Source organism: Alosa pseudoharengus, unplaced genomic scaffold, assembly GCF_046254945.1.
Source record: "Alosa pseudoharengus isolate Yale_2024_CS ecotype anadromous, Long Island Sound unplaced genomic scaffold, YU_APseudo_1.1 YU_APseudo_1.1_scf_2, whole genome shotgun sequence".
NCBI lineage: Eukaryota > Metazoa > Chordata > Actinopteri > Clupeiformes > Clupeidae > Alosa > Alosa pseudoharengus.
The window spans coordinates 28,840,460-28,856,365 of record NW_027468663.1 but is presented as its reverse complement, the minus strand read 5'-3'; the positions used below and the strand labels follow the sequence as shown (position 1 = coordinate 28,856,365).

Here is a 15,906-nt window from a genome sequence, read left to right as displayed (position 1 = left end):
AATCCGCTGACATTACCGGAAGATATTCTTTATGGACTATATAGATTCTCAGCCGAGGGAATTCGTTATCATTGTCATCTGATCGAGGCAGACGTTTTAATGTCACCCACCGTAGCAAAGCCCCTTACGATAGAGCAGATAATGTTCCTTTCGATAGTTTGCAGTGGACAATTCATTCCATCGGTGATGCTGAATCTGACCAAGAATAGGCTACTGTATGTCCGAAAATAAATCGGACATAGCCCACAGTGTGCTGAACATCTGAGCAAGAATACTGTATGTCCGAAAATAAATCACCCTTTTAACATAAAACTTGAATGTCATACTACCCTGCACATAAAGGCTGCACATTTCCACAGCACCAGGATCCGACCGAATGCCTCCCACCCCCCTCCAAATCCAACCCAGTCTCACGTCTGAACGTGTCACTGTCACGTTAATTAATCTATTGGGACGTGTTGTGTAACACGTTTCCTTGTTAAAAAACGTGTTGAGCAGGACGTAATTATCGTGTTACTATCACGTTGTATTTCGCTTTCAACGAGCCAACAGAACCACGTCATCTGTCAAAAAAGCCTGACCTCACAAAATGGCGAGAATGTTATTTGATGCTTTTGACGTGCAGTTTCACACTCTTAAGCCTGCTTTGAGTTGTGGGTTAGAAGGAGCCACCTTCTAGCTAGCAGTTTTAGAAGGCTGAACCCCAGAATCCAGAAACAAGAACCGAGCAGGGACGGAGAAAAAAGAAGAATCCAAATGGGAAATGAGGTGAGCCTTGCTACTGCCGCTAGCATGATCATTTTGCTAGCAATTGAGCAAAACATTTTAAAGTTGATTTAACATGAAATAGTAGCCTATGCATGGGCAATACTGTGAATTCAGAGTAGGCTTGCACAATTTATAATTTAGCTAACGTGCATGATGTAATGTTACATTAATCTGTAAAACAGCTGTTGTCTGTGTAAATTAACATTGTAGCCTAATATTGTTAGTGTGGGCTACAGCTAACAGCTGGGAGGTAGCCTATCAGCCAGTCATGTATAATCGATAATCATGATGAACGTGAATAGATTTCGTTGCGAAAACGCGCATTGTTTTAGGCCACATATCAGGTATAAAACAATTGTATTCTGATACAGCAGTTCTCCAGATGTTAGATATTCACTTATATTATAATATAATATTGTATTTCTTTAACCTGATTAAGAGAGGGGTTTAATTCAATAGAGAATTGCAATGTGTGTAGCCCATAATATTAGATATTAGATTAGGCTAGATTTAGATTAGATTCAACTTTATTGTAATTTAAAAGAGTAGTGCAGGTACAGAGCCAATGAAATGCAGTTGACATCCAACTAGAAGTGCAGTTAGATAAATAGGCAAGTTTTCCAGATGACATGTGTACAGTGACAGAAATAGCCTATACAGTGAATATGGAATGTGTGTCTAGACTATAACAAAACAAATTGATAATAATACATAATAATGATAATAATAGCAGTAATTACAGTAGGCCACTGGCATTGTTGTTGGTGACGTGTCTGTTTCCTATTGTTCCATGCCACTCTCCTACTGTCTCAATATCTTAGCAATATCTTAGTTCAATTCAATGTCTTATAATGGTAAAAGATGTGGACAAATACATGATATGATATACAAATAAATCGTTGTTCACGACATGTTATGGTTAAATTATCGGAATGAGTGCGATGGTGATGCAATCCTGCTTTTCAATTAGTTGAGATGGTGTTTGACATTAAATTATAAGCAGGTCAGTTTCACATAATAAGCTATTTGTTTCTTTGGGTCTGGGCTGGTTATAGGCTTCTACAGTTTTTCTGAAAAACAAAGCAGTACAACAACATTTCTATCTCCAAAATAATGCATTGTACGCATGTGTGTACTACGTAGTGCATGCAGCTTTTAATGTCCAAAGTAGCCTATACTGCATAAAAACTACAAATACTCCTCCAAAACTACAGTGTTGACACTTGAAGTTGTGGAGTTATATTTTAGTAGCCTATTCTATAATAGAATAAATACCCACATCAGTTTTACCCTTGTCTCACCTGTATACAACATATGTCTATGAATTGTAGTAGTGATCAAATGAAAAAGGAAAGAAAGGTGTCCTGATGTGTTGTTTAGGGATGGTCCTGCAATGTTTTCTCGACATATCTTTATGTCTTTTTTCTCCCCTTTACTTATGTTTTCACAGATCCTTGCTCCTGATATCCTGATGTATGGGTTGCACTTCATTATATGACTCCAACAGAACACTCACAGAAAGGAGAGTGGTGTCAAACTACAAGACAGCCAGCATGTAAGCAAGGCCTTGTTTGTCCTTGTTTGGCTACTCATTTGTCTACTTCCTGAAGAGGCTGAAGCATGATGGCCTTGACACCTCAGTCCTTGCTTCCATTAACAGCTGTGTTATGGAGTGCATCCTCACATCATGGTCTACTGCAGCGGTGGATACAGAGGACAATTGGCAGGTATTTTACGTCACTTTTGCATTACTTTTACTGTGATTTTGCTAGATATGGTTGTCGCTGTGCTAAATATAGGCCCATATTGTAGATGGAGAAACGCATTGTTCAGCGGATACATCTTGGGCTATACTATTAAGGGACAGCTGAATTGACCACCTAAACCATATATTTTCTGAAAGCCTATAGCCTCTAGATGTCAATTAATATACATTAAGACATGCCCCACCTTCCTACTGATTTTGGTGCATCATAAGGCGTACATAGGCCCATATTGTAGATCGAGAAACGCCTTGTACAGCGGATACATCTTGGGCTATACTATTAAGGGACAGCTGAATTGACCACCTAAACCATATATTTTCTGAAAACCTATAGCCTCTAGATGTCAATTAATATACATTAAGACATGCCCCACCTTCCCACTGACTTTGGTGCATCATAAGGCGTACATAGGCCCATATTGTAGATCGAGAAACGCGTTGTACAGCGGATACATCTTGGGCTATACTATTAAGGGACAGCTGAATTGACCACCTAAACCATATATTTTCTGAAAGCCTATAGCCTCTAGATGTCAACTAATGTACATTAAGACATGCCCCACCTTCCTACTGACTTTGGTGCATCATAAGGCGTACATAGGCCCATATTGTAGATCGAGAAACGCCTTGTACAGCGGATACATCTTGGGCTATACTATTAAGGGACAGCTGAATTGACCACCTAAACCATATAGTTTCTTAAAGCCTATAGCCTCTAGATGTCAATTAATATACATTAAGACATGCCCCACCTTCCTACTGACTTTGGTGCATCATAAGGCGTACATAGGCCCATATTGTAGATGGAGAAACGCATTGTACAGCGTATACATCTTGGGCTATACTATTAAGGGACAGCTGAATTGACCACCTAAACCATATATTTTCTGAAAGCCTATAGCCTCTAGATGTCAATTAATATACATTAAGACATGCCCCACCTTCCTACTGACTTTGGTGCATCATAAGGCGTACATAGGCCCATATTGTAGATGGAGAAACGCATTGTACAGCGTATACATCTTGGGCTATACTATTAAGGGACAGCTGAATTGACCACCTAAACCATATATTTTCTGAAAGCCTATAGCCTCTAGATGTCAATTAATATACATTAAGACATGCCCCACCTTCCTACTGACTTTGGTGCATCATAAGGCGTACATAGGCCCATATTGTAGATGGAGAAACGCATTGTACAGCGGATACATCTTGGGCTATACTATTAAGGGACAGCTGAATTGACCACCTAAACCATATATTTTCTGAAAGCCTATAGCCTCTAGATGTCAATTAATATACATTAAGACATGCCCCACCTTCCTACTGACTTTGGTGCATCATAAGGCGTACATAGGCCCATATTGTAGATCGAGAAACGCATTGTACAGCGGATACATCTTGGGCTATACTATTAAGGGACAGCTGAATTGACCACCTAAACCATATATTTTCTGAAAGCCTATAGCCTCTAGATGTCAATTAATATACATTAAGACATGCCCCACCTTCCTACTGATTTTGGTGCATCATAAGGCGTACATAGGCCCATATTGTAGATCGAGAAACGCCTTGTACAGCGGATACATCTTGGGCTATACTATTAAGGGACAGCTGAATTGACCACCTAAACCATATAGTTTCTTAAAGCCTATAGCCTCTAGATGTCAATTAATATACATTAAGACATGCCCCACCTTCCTACTGACTTTGGTGCATCATAAGGCGTACATAGGCCCATATTGTAGATGGAGAAACGCATTGTACAGCGTATACATCTTGGGCTATACTATTAAGGGACAGCTGAATTGACCACCTAAACCATATATTTTCTGAAAGCCTATAGCCTCTAGATGTCAATTAATATACATTAAGACATGCCCCACCTTCCTACTGATTTTGGTGCATCATAAGGCGTACATAGGCCCATATTGTAGATCGAGAAACGCCTTGTACAGCGGATACATCTTGGGCTATACTATTAAGGGACAGCTGAATTGACCACCTAAACCATATAGTTTCTTAAAGCCTATAGCCTCTAGATGTCAATTAATATACATTAAGACATGCCCCACCTTCCTACTGACTTTGGTGCATCATAAGGCGTACATAGGCCCATATTGTAGATGGAGAAACGCATTGTACAGCGTATACATCTTGGGCTATACTATTAAGGGACAGCTGAATTGACCACCTAAACCACATATTTTGTGAAAACCCATAGCCTCTAGATGTCAATTAATATTAATTAAGACATTTCCCACCTTCCTACTTACTCTGGCATATCATAAAGCATACATAGGCCCATATTGAGGATCGAGAAACAAATTGTTCAGTTGATACAATTTGGCGTACACTATTAAGGGACAGCTGATTCAACCACCTAAACCATACTAGGACTTGGTCCACCCTCCTTAAATACTTTGGCGCACTATATTAAAGGCATAGACCTGCATTTTATTAGTGGACTTTATAGTCATCAGTATGTTTGAACATGTCAAGAGAAACACTGAGATTGTAGTTTCTTTCTTTGTACACTTGTTTTATCTCTATTTCTAATTTCCAGGTTGTCAGCTGTTATCAGGCTCATCACCAAAGCAAAAAGACATGCCAGGAAGGAGCAAGGCACAGGCCAGGAAGGAGCAAGGCAAAGCCCGGGGATTATTATTATTATTATTATTATTATTATTATTACAGGTCTCTCTGCACCCGAACCAGCAGGTTCAGAGGAAGCTTCTTTTCTGTTGCTGTCACCCGACTGGACTGTAGCTCTGTATCCCGGTGACAACCAATCAACTAAGCCCCCAAATACCCTATTCCACCCATAGTGTTATTTATTTACAAATGCACATACTGTAATTACAATTATACATAACCATATTCTACTGCTCTTCATGCTATCCATCCTGAACACTTCTTACTACTCTTATAATGTTACTGTTTCTGCACTACAATGGTACTGTTACCACACTGCACATATCTGTCTATATGGTTCATACTGAATATCCATATTTATTCTGTTTTTCTCATATGTTCTGTTAATACACTGCCCATATTTATATCTAATTTATATTACTCTAAACCACCTTCTGTAAACCAACTGCATATTACTGTCTACACGACACTATACAGTATTTCTTGTCCTGCCTATGCACCATCTGTCTATACTTTGTATATCACATTGCACTTTTGCTTTGTACAGGGTTCCCACGGGTCATAGCATTTCTGGAATATCATGGAATTTTAGAAAGTCTATTCCAGACATGGAAAGTCAGGGAATTTTTATCATTTTGGGGGCAAAGTCATGGAATATCAGGGAATTTTGTCGTAGTAGTTTATGATGTACTAGCCAAAATGCATATTTCCACACAGTATGTATATCTGGTTATTAGCTTTACAGCTTGCTTGAGTAGCCCAACTGTGTTAATTCAATGCCTATTTATTCATCTCCCGCTCTAAAAAAGTAAAAGACTCTTGATGCGGCTGCTCTGAAATCATTGGTCGGTATATTGTAAGTCATGGAAATTCAGGTGTTTTGTCAGGGAAAAGTTATAGAATTTTACATTTGACTTACAGTTGGAACCCTGTTTGTACTTTTACTCTGCACAATGACAATAAAGGTGAATCTGATCAAATGTAAATTATTATTTAGTGCCTGTAGTGCTGCTTTGTATTAGCATACCTTTGCTGTTTGTTTTATGTGTATTGGACAACCCCCTGTTTAAAGCAATCACAAACTTACAGATTTTGATTGATCTTGATACACAGATGTGTGTTGTGCTGAAATAAACCCAATTTCACTTATCTTAGGTGCTGTGGGACTTTTGATGCACAAGAAATCTTAAGAAATGGCCGTTCAGAGAGCATTGTTTTGACAGATGTTGACCAACAAAGTTCTTAAATCATACACAAACCATTAAAACATCCATATTTTGATTGAATATGATGCACAGAGGTGTGTTGTGCTGAAATAAACCCAATTTCACCTATCTTAGGTGCGGTGTGAATTTTGATGCACAAGAAATCTTCAGAAATGGCCGTTCAGAGAGCATTTTTTGACAGATGTTGACCAACAAAAGTTCTTAAATCATACACAAACCATTAAAACATCCATATTTTGATTGAATATGATACACAGAGGTGTGCTGTGCTGAAATAAACCCAATTTCACTTATCTTAGGTGCTGTGGGACTTTTGATGCACAATAAATCTTAAGAAATGGCTGTTCAGAGAGCATTGTTTTGACCAACAAAAGTTCTTAAATCATACACAAACCATTAAAACATCCATATTTTTATTGAATATGATACACAGAGGTGTGCTGTGCTGAAATAAACCCAATTTCACTTATCTTAGGTGCTGTGGGACTTTTGATGCACAAGAAATCTTAAGAAATGGCTATTCAGAGAGCATTGTTTTGACCAACAAAAGTTCTTAAATCATACACAAACCATTAAAACATCCATATTTTGATTGAATATGATACACAGAGGTGTGTTGTGCTGAAATAAACCCAATTTCACTTATCTTAGGTGCTGTGGGACTTTTGATGCACAAGAAATCTTCAGAAATAACCGTTTAGAGAGCATATTTGACAGATATTGACCAACAAAAGTTCTTAAATCATAAACAAACCATCAAAACATCCATATTTTGATTGAATATGATACACAGAGGTGTGTTGTGCTGAAATAAACCCAATTTCACTGATCTTACCTGCCATGGCAAGTTTGATGCACCGGACATACTCAGAAACTACAATTGAGACACCCATATGGCCAGACAGGCCTAGGTAAGTGTCACACCCATTATTTCATGAAATGTCAACATGTGGCACATATTTTGATACAGGGAATGATAACAAACGTGTTTGTCAAATTTGAGACCTCTAGCTGCTTGTATGTTGTCAGGAGGCGGAGCCAAAGATTGGAAAATGTAGATTTCTAGGGGGCGCTATAGAGTCTATGAATGTGTGAGGTGTGATTTTACATATCTCATATATTTTATGTCATAGATAGATGTCACATGCCAAATTTAGTCTGTTTATGAGGTATGGAAGTTAGAAATGCTAACCCTAGGTTTAGATGGCCATAATTTGCATAGGTCAGACAGGCCTTGATAGGATTACACCAGTTAATTCAAGATAGTACCAACATGTGGCACATATTTTGATACAGGGAATGATAACAAACTTGTTTGTCAAATTTGAAACCTCCAGCTGCTTGTATGTTGTCAGGAGGCGGAGCCAAAGATTGGAAAATGTAGATTTCTAGGGGGCGCTATAGAGTCTATGAATGTGTGAGGTGTGATTTTACGTATCTCGTATATTTTATGTCATAGATAGATGTCACATGCCAAATTTAGTCTGTTTATGAGGTATGGAAGTTAGAAATGCTAACCCTAGGTTTAGATGGCCATAATTTGCATAGGTCAGACAGGCCTTGATAGGATTACACCAGTTAATTCAAGATAGTACCAACATGTGGCACATATTTTGATACAGGGAATGATAACAAACTTGTTTGTCAAATTTGAAACCTCCAGCTGCTTGTATGTTGTCAGGAGGCGGAGCCAAAGATTGGAAAATGTAGATTTCTAGGGGGCGCTATAGAGTCTATGAATGTGTGAGGTGTGATTTTACGTATCTCGTATATTTTATGTCATAGATAGATGTCACATGCCAAATTTAGTCTGTTTATGAGGTATGGAAGTTAGAAATGCTAACCCTAGGTTTAGATGGCCATAATTTGCATAGGTCAGACAGGCCTTGATAGGATTACACCAGTTAATTCAAGATAGTACCAACATATGGCACATATTTTGATACACGGGATGATAACAAACTAGTTTGTCAAATTTGGGACATCTAATGACTTGTGTATTGCCAGGAGGCGGAGCCAAATATAGGAAATATTGGATTTGGGGTGCTATAGAGTCTGTGAATATGTGAGATGTGATTTAACTACACACTCAAATATAGTTGCTTGTGTGTTGTCAGGAGGCGGAGCCAAAGATTGAAAAAAAGTTTGAATATGTGAGGGTTGAGTCCATTTCACTATATTTTGTGTCATCCAAGGATGTTACATGTCAAATTTAATCAGTCATATTCTAGTCAGATAAGCTTACACCAGTAATTTTCAACTAATAACATGTAGCACAAATTGATATAAAGGGCATAGAAATTGGCAACTGGTTTGCCGTATTTGAGACCAGTAGCTGAGTTTGTATTGCTGTAGCTTCCTGGATGTGTGAGGTCATTTCACTTTGAGGTTTCTGAATGTGTGAGGTAATTTCACTCCGATCCCATATTTACTAACCCTAGGTTAATAGGTCATAGGTCAGACAGGCCTTTGTAGGGTCAGTCACACCAATTACTTCACAACATTAGCACATATAATGCATGGGATTAAAACAGACTTATCTGAGGTTAATTTAAGCCTTGACCTTGCTGATGAAAACCAGAGTGCAGTCAATCAGTGGTCCAAATATATAGAACCAGTACAAGTGAAAGACAATTCAAGTAATTATTTACATGGAGAGTCCTTTACTATCAAAGATGCTTTAATGTACATTGATACATGAAGGGGATATTGAAGTACTCAAGTCCCAAAGAAGGATGACAATACAATAGTATTATAGTCAATTAACATAACTCAATAAAGAATATGGTTACAATTTCAATCATGATTTAAAGAAATTGACTTTCAAAAACTATTGTAATCAATTAGCGTTTTTAAAGTGATTATGGATTTTTATAGTCTAAGAGCAAAAATAGCAGTATTGCTTAAGCCTATGATGCACGTAAGTAGGAATGTTGGACATGTCTTAATTCATATTAATTGACATCTACAGACTATAGGCTTTAAGAAAATATATGGTTTAGATGGTAAATTCAGCTGTCCCTTAATAGTGTAGGCCAAAATGTATTAGCTGGACAAAATTCTTCTAAGTTACCCTAGCAACAACCTAGCAACCAACATAAGAACCATAGCAACAACCTAGCAACCATATTAATTACCCTACCAACAACCTCACAACTACCACCACAATGTCAACCGAGCAACCACCATTGCAACCAACATGATTAACCTTGCAACCAGCATAGCAACCACTTTATTTGGAATAGCAACCACCATATCTACCCTAGCAACACCCTAGCAACCTTCTTGGTTACCCTATCAACAACCTAGCAACCACCTGTACAATGCCAACCTAGCAACCACTTTGATAGTCAACCAACATGACTTGCCTTGCAACCATCTCAATTACCCTAGCAACCAGCATAGCAATCACTTAATTTAGTATAGCCACCACCATATCTACTCTAGCAACACCCTAGCAACCTTCTCAGTTACTCTATCACCAACCTAGCAACCAACATGATTACCCTATAAACCTGCATAGCAACCACCATATATCCCGTAGCAACACCATAACAACCTTCTCAGTTACCCTAGCAATAGCTTAGCAACCACTACCATAGCAACCCCTATGTTTCACAAAATACCTTTAGAAAGCATCCAGGGTTTCCCGCAGAAAATTGGTTAGTCAAAGTGGTATGGTGGGGTGGGGTGTTCTTGTTTGTGCGATACAATAAAGACTCCACCATACAAACTATACCACACTATACACATTTTTACAAATAAGAACAGTGAATTAATGTGTGCAACTTTAACAAACATTATACAAACTATACAACAATGAAGTGGAAAAGAATGCAAAAGAAAGAAAAACAACATTTTCAAAATGTGCAAACGTAATCACAGTCACTGCTTATGGCAGAGCTGACAGCATCGCTACAGTCATACTCCTTGGTTTAAAAAAACACAATTCAAGGGCCCTTTGATAATTGCACTCTTTAACAAGTGCGGACCATTTATGCTTTCATGCAGGCTATCGGACTGTTGCCCTGCAGCCTGTTCTGCAAGTCTATCTTGATCTATACATGGAGAGTGAATGAAGTTTAGATTATTTTAGACTTTTGTGTAAGATGTGTAAGATTTACACAAACGATGATAAATAAAGTGATGACACCACCCGCTGCAGACCATAGGATGTGAGAATGCGCTCCACAACACAGCTGTAAATGGAAGCAAGGACTGAGGTGTCAAGGCCAGCATGCTTCAGCCCCTTCAGGAAGTGGACAAACAAGGCCTTGTTTACATGCTCGCTGTCTTGTTGTTTGTAGAAGGACACTGCTTTAACAGCTCCTTTGTGTAGGTGTCCTGTTGGAGTCATATAATGAAATGGAATGCATACATCAGGATATCAGGAGCGAGGATCTGTGAAAACATAAGTAACAGAAAGAAATGTAAGATATGTTTAGAACATTTTGAGCTCCAACACAAAGGCAAAGCAGTTTCAGCCATGCAAACCATATATTTTCTTAAAGCCTGTCACTTGTACATGTGAGTTAACATAGACTAGCACATGGCCCACCTTCCTGCAAACTTTGGAGGACATAAATGTATACATGGCACTATTTTGTATATTGTCAAAGTCAGTAGAAAGGTGGGACATGTCTTAATGTATATTAATTGACATCTAGAGGCTATAGGCTTTCAGAAAATATATGGTTTAGGTGGTCAATTCAGCTGTCCCTTAATAGTATAGCCCAAGATGTATCAGTTGTACAGTCGGTTTCTCGATCTACAATATAGGCTTATGTACGCCTTATGATGCACCAAAGTCAGTAGGAAGGTGGGGCATGTCTTAATGTATATTAATTGACATCTAGAGGCTATAGGCTTTCAGAAAATATATGGTTTAGGTGGTCAATTTAGCTGTCCCTTAAAAGTATAGCCCAAGATGTATCAGTTGTACAGTCGGTTTCTCGATCTACAATATAGGCTTATGTACGCCTTATGATGAACCAAAGTCAGTAGGAAGGTGGGGCATGTCTTAATGTATATTAATTGACATCTAGAGGCTATAGGCTTTCAGAAAATATGTGGTTTAGGTGGTCAATTCAGCTGTCCCTTAATAGTATAGCCCAAGATGTATCAGTTGTACAGTCGGTTTCTCGATCTACAATATAGGCTTATGTACGCCTTATGATGAACCAAAGTCAGTAGGAAGGTGGGGCATGTCTTAATGTATATTAATTGACATCTAGAGGCTATAGGCTTTCAGAAAATATGTGGTTTAGGTGGTCAATTCAGCTGTCCCTTAATAGTATAGCCCAAGATGTATCCGCTGTACAAGGCGTTTCTCCATCTACAATATGGGCCTCTGTACGCCTTATGATGCACCAAAGTCAGTAGGAAGGTGGGGCATGTCTTAATGTATATTAATTGACATCTAGAGGCTATAGGCTTTCAGAAAATATATGGTTTAGGTGGTCAATTCAGCTGTCCCTTAATAGTATAGCCCAAGATGTATCCGCTGTACAATGCGTTTCTCCATCTACAATATGGGCCTATGTACGCCTTATGATGCACCAAAGTCAGTAGGAAGGTGGGGCATGCCTTAATGTATATTAATTGACATCTAGAGGCTATAGGCTTTCAGAAAATATATGGTTTAGGTGGTCAATTCAGCTGTCCCTTAATAGTATAGCCCAAGATGTATCCGCTGTACAAGGCGTTTCTCGATCTACAATATGGGCCTCTGTACGCCTTATGATGCACCAAAGTCAGTAGGAAGGTGGGGCATGTCTTAATGTATATTAATTGACATCTAGAGGCTATAGGCTTTCAGAAAATATATGGTTTAGGTGGTCAATTCAGCTGTCCCTTAATAGTATAGCCCAAGATGTATCCGCTGTACAATGCGTTTCTCCATCTACAATATGGGCCTATGTACGCCTTATGATGCACCAAAGTCAGTAGGAAGGTGGGGCATGTCTTAATGTATATTAATTGACATCTAGAGGCTATAGGCTTTCAGAAAATATATGGTTTAGGTGGTCAATTCAGCTGTCCCTTAATAGTATAGCCCAAGATGTATCCGCTGTACAATGCGTTTCTCGATCTACAATATGGGCCTATGTACGCCTTATGATGCACCAAAGTCAGTAGGAAGGTGGGGCATGTCTTAATGTATATTAATTGACATCTACAGGCTATAGGCTTTCAGAAAATATATGGTTTAGGTGGTCAATTCAGCTGTCCCTTAATAGTATAGCCCAAGATGTATCCGCTGTACAAGGCGTTTCTCGATCTACAATATGGGCCTATGTACGCCTTATGATGCACCAAAGTCAGTAGGAAGGTGGGGCATGTCTTAATGTATATTAATTGACATATAAAGGCTATAGGCTTTCAGAAAATATATGGTTTAGGTGGTCAATTCAGCTGTCCCTTAATAGTATAGCCCAAGATGTATCCGCTGTACAAGGCGTTTCTCGATCTACAATATGGGCCTATGTACGCCTTATGATGCACCAAAATCAGTAGGAAGGTGGGGCATGTCTTAATGTATATTAATTGACATCTAGAGGCTATAGGCTTTCAGAAAATATATGGTTTAGGTGGTCAATTCAGCTGTCCCTTAATAGTATAGCCCAAGATGTATCCGCTGTACAATGCGTTTCTCCATCTACAATATGGGCCTATATCTAGCAAAATCACAGTAAAAGTAATGCAAAAGTGACGTAAAATACCTGCCAATTGTCCTTTGTATCCACCGCTGCAGTAGACCATGATGTGAGGATGCACTCCATAACACAGCTGTTAATGGAAGCAAGGACTGAGGTGTCAAGGCCATCATGCTTCAGCCTCTTCAGGAAGTAGACAAATGAGTAGCCAAACAAGGACAAACAAGGCCTTGCTTACATTCTGGCTGTCTTGTAGTTTGACACCACTCTCCTTTCTGTGAGTGTTCTGTTGGAGTCATATAATGAAGTGCAACCCATACATCAGGATATCAGGAGCAAGGATCTGTGAAAACATAAGTAGAGGGGAGAAAAAAGACATAAAGATATGTCGAGAAAACATTGCAGGACCATCCCTAAACAACACATCAGGACACCTTTCTTTCCTTTTTCATTTGATCACTACTGCAATTCATAGACATATGTTGTATACAGGTGAGACAAGGGTAAAACTGATGTGGGTATTTATTCTATTATAGAATAGGCTACTAAAATATAACTCCACAACTTCAAGTGTCAACACTGTAGTTTTGGAGGAGTATTTGTAGTTTTTATGCAGGGAAATCAGTATAGGCTACTTTGGACATTAGAAGCTACATGCACTACGTAGTACACACATGCGTACAATGCATTATTTTGGAGATAGAAATGTTGTTGTACTGCTTTGTTTTTCAGAAAAACGGTAGAAGCCTATAACAGAATTTTTTGTCACATGAATTACCCAGACCCAAAGAAACAAATAGCTTATTATGTGAAACTGACCTGCTTATAATTTAATGTCAAACACCATCTCAACTAATTGAAAAGCAGGATTGCATCACCATCGCACTCATTCCGATAATTTAACCATAACATGTCGTGAACAACGATTTATTTGTATATCATATCATGTATTTGTCCACATCTTTTACCATTATAAGACATTGAATTGAACTAAGATATTGCTAAGATATTGAGACAGTAGGAGAGTGGCATGGAACAATAGGAAACAGACACGTCACCAACAACAATGCCAGTGGCCTACTGTAATTACTGCTATTATTATCATTATTATGTATTATTATCAATTTGTTTTGTTATAGTCTAGACACACATTCCATATTCACTGTATAGGCTATTTCTGTCACTGTACACATGTCATCTGGAAAACTTGCCTATTTATCTAACTGCACTTCTAGTTGGATGTCAACTGCATTTCATTGGCTCTGTACCTGTACTACTCTTTTAAATTACAATAAAGTTGAATCTAATCTAAATCTAGCCTAATCTAATATCTAATATTATGGGCTACACACATTGCAATTCTCTATTGAATTAAACCCCTCTCTTAATCAGGTTAAAGAAATAGAATATTATATTATAATATAAGTGAATATCTAACATCTGGAGAACTGCTGTATCAGAATACAATTGTTTTATACCTGATATGTGGCCTAAAACAATGCGCGTTTTCGCAACGAAATCTATTCACGTTCATCATGATTATCGATTATACATGCCTGGCTGATAGGCTACCTCCCAGCTGTTAGCTGTAGCCCACACTAACAATATTAGGCTACAATGTTAATTTACACAGACAACAGCTGTTTTACAGATTAATGTAACATTACATCATGCACGTTAGCTAAATTATAAATTGTGCAAGCCTACTCTGAATTCACAGTATTGCCCATGCATAGGCTACTATTTCATGTTAAATCAACTTTAAAATGTTTTGCTCAATTGCTAGCAAAATGATCATGCTAGCGGCAGTAGCAAGGCTCACCTCATTTCCCATTTGGATTCTTCTTTTTTCTCCGTCCCTGCTCGGTTCTTGTTTCTGGATTCTGGGGTTCAGCCTTCTAAAACTGCTAGCTAGAAGGTGGCTCCTTCTAACCCACAACTCAAAGCAGGCTTAAGAGTGTGAAACTGCACGTCAAAAGCATCAAATAACATTCTCGCCATTTTGTGAGGTCAGGCTTTTTTGACAGATGACGTGGTTCTGTTGGCTCGTTGAAAGCGAAATACAACGTGATAGTAACACGATAATTACGTCCTGCTCAACACGTTTTTTAACAAGGAAACGTGTTACACAACACGTCCCAATAGATTAATTAACGTGACAGTGACACGTTCAGACGTGAGACTGGGTTGATCGATCAGCCTTCCACCATTATTTGCGATGGCCAACTCATCTGCTACTGTAAAACACTCTTCCTCCTACAGTATCCTAGTGTTCAAAGACACCTTTTTTCTTGTTAGCTGTAAAACAGAGGCCAAGTGAAGGCTAGTCCTAAGAATAGCCTACAACATATTTTCATAATTAAGAAATATGAATGCAAGCTATAACTGTATAAACCTACCATTCTGATATGTTTTTGTGTTTCATTTTCACCTGCCGCCATGTGCGTTTGGCATTGGTGTTGCATCTGAAATGTTTACAGGATTAGGCATACAGTAAATCAGTCAATGGGGGCTACTTAAACATTCAATTATCCTTATTAATTGATATGCCCACTTCTAAATTGTGTTGCATCTGTAGGCCTTTTTATAAACTCAAAATAAGCACTTTAATTATTTCAACTCATTTCAGACATTCCGCAAGCTATTAATCCTCCGTAACACATATTTGAATGACATGTGGAAATAAAACTTTACTTTTAGGCATTTTAGGCTACCCGATCTGCAATACGTTGCCAAGCCTTGCCTTGCTTTGTTCACTGCCGACCGACGTATTTGATTTTTGTCGTAGAGTGGGTTTTAATTCCTCATAACTTGGCATAATAATTGCGCATTCCTC

The 15,906-nt window shown here is 38.4% G+C and overlaps 2 long non-coding RNA genes across 2 annotated transcripts; one reads left to right on the top strand and one right to left on the bottom strand.

Moving 5' to 3' along the window:
* The first annotated feature begins 406 nt into the window (after positions 1–406).
* Positions 407–6,337, top strand: LOC143135194 (uncharacterized). The gene is made up of 3 exons (XR_012988846.1): positions 407–768; positions 2,219–2,495; positions 5,100–6,337. It is a non-coding gene; the product is annotated as an uncharacterized LOC143135194 (long non-coding RNA).
* Positions 6,338–9,057: 2,720 nt separating this feature from the next.
* LOC143134233 (uncharacterized) lies at positions 9,058–15,251 on the bottom strand. The gene is made up of 3 exons (XR_012988611.1): positions 14,893–15,251; positions 13,137–13,413; positions 9,058–10,815 (listed from the first exon to the last, which is right to left on the bottom strand). It is a non-coding gene; the product is annotated as an uncharacterized LOC143134233 (long non-coding RNA).
* Positions 15,252–15,906: the final 655 nt, after the last annotated feature.